General features: G+C 46.0%; 1 protein-coding gene across 2 annotated transcripts in view; it reads left to right on the forward strand.

Moving 5' to 3' along the window:
* The window catches only part of PIGL (phosphatidylinositol glycan anchor biosynthesis class L), a 91,550-nt gene that overhangs the window by 61,217 nt on the left and 25,712 nt on the right, over positions 1-4,621 (forward strand). The window lies entirely within an intron of this gene.

Genomic DNA, 4,621 nt, shown 5'->3' on the forward strand with positions numbered 1-4,621 from the left:
CACCTCAGCCTCCCAAAGGCACAGGATTACAGGCTGAGCCACCGAGCCCGGCTCCATGGTCAATTTTAAAACTGCCAAGGAAGCTTACTGTCTACCTCTCAGAAAATATATAATAATAATCCTTCATGGGTTAATACCTAAAATTCCACCATTTAAAGCCCTACTCATTTGATTTAAGTTTTGATTAATTCTCATTAAAAGATGAATTCTGCTGGCAGAGAAACTTTTATCAATGATGAATTCACTGGGTAAATTGATTTATTGATAAGTTAAGTTGATTTATTATTTATTAAGAGCAGGTTTTCTTTTTTTTTGAGTTGGAGTCTCACTCTATCACCCAGGCTGGAGTGCAGTGGCATGCTCCCAGCCACCACAGCCTTGACCTGCTGGGCTCAGGCGATCCTTGCGCCTCAACCTTCCAAGTAGCCAGAACTATAGGTGCATGCTACCATGCCCGGCTAATTTTTGGCTTATTGTAGAGACGAGGTCTCACTAAATTGCCTGGGTGGGTCTCGAACCCGCGGGCTTAGGTAATCAACTCACCTCGGCCTCCCAAAGTGCTGGGATGACAGGCTGAGCCACAGAGCCCAGCTACAAGCGGATTTTCATTGCTATGTTAATCAGACTGTTTTTGTTTTCTGATAACAGAAAAGCAATTGAAATTTAGTGCACACAGGCAAAAAGGGGCATTCAACTGGCTCACCCTCAATCACATAAAGGCCAAGATGCAGGTAGACCTCAAGGTCCCCAACCCTACCAGGACTCTTCTCCATTTTGTTCTGCATGTTGGATTTATTCCTTTTCCTGGCCAGAAAAAATGGTCACTAGCAGCTTGTAAGCCCACACTCCCCTGTTTCCCCTTCCTAGGGGATCTGAACATAAAAGCAGTAGGGTAGCATGGGCTTCCTGCCCCAGCCCACACAGTCAGAACTTCTCGAGCCTCCATATTTTAGTTTAGTTTTTTTTTTTTGAGTTGAAGTCTCACTCTGTCGCCCAGACTGGAGTGCAGTGGCCGCTCCCGGCCACCACAGCCTCGAACCACTGGGCTCCGGCGATCCTTCCACCTCAGCCTTCCGCGTAGCCAGAATTACAGGCGCACACTACCACGCCTGGCTGATTTTTGATTTATTGTAGAGATGAGGTCTCACCACTTTGCCTAGGTGGGTCTCAAACCTGCGGGCTCAGGCAATCCACTCACCTCAGCCTCCGAAAGGTGCGGGATTAGAGGCTGAGCCACCGAGCCCGGCTGAGCCTCCATATGTTAATACTAGATATGTAGACAGAGCTGGTCATCAAGGTCAGCCAGAAGTACCCCCTGGCATCCCGTTTCCCATAGTGGTGGTTTCCCACCACCAATCAAATACTCTCTCTTCTTCCCTAGTTCAGTGCATAAGAACTATTGATCTCAGCTAGAAACTGGCTCACACCTGTAATCTCAGCATTTTGGGAGGCCAAGGCAGGAGGATTGCTTGAGCTCAGGAGTTTGAGACCAGCCTAGGCAACATAGCAAGACCTCATCTCTACAAAAATAACAAAATTAATGAGGCGTGGTGATGCATGTTGGTAGTCCCAGCTACTCAGGAGGCTGAGGGGGAAGGATTTCCTGATCCCAGGAGTTGAGACTCCGGTGAGCTGTGATCGTGCCACTGCACTCCAGTCTGGGCAACTGAGACCCCGACTCAAACAAACAAAACACTGTTGGTCTCTTAGTTTACTCCTGCTTAAAGGATACTCATCTTTTAAAACTTGGAATTCAAGTCCTTCTGTGGTCTAACCCTTATTTAACTCCTGAATGCTGGTAAACAGAGTTGGTCCTTGCCACAGGCTGAGTCTCTTTTTCAGACCATACAGAGGGTGCCAAAAAAGTGATACACATTTGAAGAAAGGAAAAAACTGTATTAAAATTGTAATACTCAGGCAACCCATTCTATTGCTCTGGGAGCTTTTCTATCCTCTCAATAAATCCTGCTTTCAAAAACTAAATAAAATTATAATACTCAATATATACCAATAACAAAAGATGCATACAAGTCACATTTGACATTTGACTTCTGCAATTGCACATTGCTACCATAATTCAATGCAACTTCGAAAAGTAATACATAGATAGCATCACTTAAAATGTGTATACATTTTTTTGGCACCCTGGTTTTATAACAGGCCTCAGCCCTGAACGTTCATGGGAGAAACTCCAGAGCACAGACAGCTCTGTGAACCATTCTTACTCTCAGAAGTCTCCCATATTTAGGCCCAGAAATATGATTTGTGGTCCAGGTCCACCTCAAAACCCTCTTTTCCAAGAAATCTCCACTGACTTCTTCTGCTGTCTTTGGGATTCCACAGTATTTGCTGTGTGTACTGCGACATCTGTTGCTGTTTATCTTTTTTTTTTTCTGTTTATCCTTTAAAGCACAGATCACAACCAGGCCCAGTGGCCTGTAATCCCAGCACTTTGGGAGGCTAGGGTAAGAGGATCACTTCAGCCCAGAAGTTTGAAACCAGCCTGGGCAACATAGTGAGATCCCATCTCTACTAGAAGAAAAAAGATTAGCCAGGTATGGTGGCTTACATCTGTAGTCCTAGCTACTTGGGAAACTGAGACAGGAAGATTGTTTGAGCCTAGGAGTTCGAGGCTACAGAGAGCTATGATCACACCACTGCACTCCACCCTGGGTGACAAAGTGAAGCTCTGTCTCTAAAAAAAAATAATAAAGTGTAGACCATGTCTTGCAAACTAAACTACAAGGTCTGTGAAGACCAGGATTGTGCCTGACATCTTTACATCTCCAAGAACTAGAGCAGGCCCCCAGACAGTACTCCTCACAAAACTGCTGCAGACATTAACTGCCACCTCCCTGCCTGGAAGTCTTTCCTGTTGTGCTGAACTGCTCATATTCATACAAATGAGTAACAGGACCTTTGTTGTCAGGAGAATCTTGAATTGATTTAATTGCTATAAACAAGGAAACCGTTTAAAACAACTCTTTACTAACAAATGACTTGTAATATACTTGCTGTCAGTAGGAAACAAGTTCATAGTGCAGTAGGAATGATTTCTCTGGACTTCACTTAGTGCCACCGAAGAAGTATGGAATCATGCTTACACTATGGCCAGTGTAGACATAACTGGCCATCGCCGAGCTAAGTATAGGTTTCCATTCAGCCCGTAATCCTAACTACACAACAAGAGTTGGTGAAACACCAACACAGAAACATAGATGGAGGTGAGGAGCATATAGCTAAGCCACAGGGAGAGTTTTTCACCTGAGCCATGCTAGGATGAGTCCAAAAGCTTTCCTTCATCATCCAACACAAAGGTGGCTCCCAGCCATCAGTGCGGTACGGTGACAGGAAACTAGGTTCTGCCTGGTCCCAGCTCCGTCATGTGTCTGCCAAGCTGTCTACCCTGCACACTGCGGGAGCATCATGAGGGCCACAAGGAGTGGCAGACACAACAGCTTTGAAAGTACAGAGCCACCCTCCACAGAAAGCAGCCTAGGGCTTAGTAGTATCTTCTTTGGGTGTCAAGCAGGCTAGGTCCTGGACCCCATCCCCCTACCTCAGCTTTCATTCAATAAATATTTGTTGAGCACCCACTATGGAACAATAACTGTGGACTGTGAGTGAACAGGGAATAAGCAGTGACCAAGTGCACTGAGGCCCTGCTCCTTTAAAGCAGGATGTTGCAACGTCCGCACTATTGCCATCTGAGACTGGATAATCTGTCTCTCCACATTGCCATGTGTCCCTGGGGCAAAACTGTCCTCAGGTAAGAAGCAATGTCTTAGAAACCAGAGCAGCCCCACTCTTTCATTTATTGCGGTCTGGGCAAGATTTCCTCTAAACAAAGACTTGCACAAGGCACTGTAACTCATACCGTAATCCCAGCACTTTGGAAGGCGGATATGAGAGGATTGTCTGAGCCCAGGTGGTGAGCCTCGCCTCTAAAATAAATAAATAAATAAATAAGCAAGCAAGCAAGCCGGTCGTGGTGGTACATGCTTGTGGTTCCAGCTACTTGGAAGGCTGAAGCGGAAGAATTGCCTGAGTCCAGCAGATCAAGGCTGTGGTGGCCATGATGAGCATGCCACTGCACTCTAGCCTGGGCGACAGAGTAAGATGCCGACTCAAAACAAAAAAACTTACAAGGCTGCACTGAGCTATCATTACGTCACCGCATTCCAACCTGGGTGACTCTCTAAAAATAAACAAACTGGCAGGGTGTGGTAGCTCAAGAGTGTAATCCCAGCACTTTGGGAAGCCAAGGTGGTAGGAAGACCAGCCTGTCTTAGGCAACACAACAAGACCCCCATCTCTACAAAGAAAAAACAAATTTTTTTTTAGTTGGGCTCTCACTCCGTCAACCTGGCTGGAGTGCAGTGACACGCTCACAGCAACTGCAGTCTCGACCTGCCGGGCTCAGGTGATCCTTCGGCCTCAGCCTCCCAAGTAACTGGGACTAAAGGTGCATGTCACCACACACGGCTAATTTTTTGATTTTTTGTAGAGATGAGGTCTTACCAAGTTGCCCATACTGGTCTCAAACTCAGGCAATCCTCACGCCCAGCCTGAAAAATTTTTTTTTTTTTTTTTGAGTTGGAGTCTCACTCGGTCGCCCAGA

The sequence above is a fragment of the Carlito syrichta genome, unplaced genomic scaffold (genome assembly GCF_000164805.1).
Source record: "Carlito syrichta isolate Samal-C Ts95f unplaced genomic scaffold, Tarsius_syrichta-2.0.1 Scaffold305756, whole genome shotgun sequence".
NCBI classification, from domain to species: domain Eukaryota; kingdom Metazoa; phylum Chordata; class Mammalia; order Primates; family Tarsiidae; genus Carlito; species Carlito syrichta.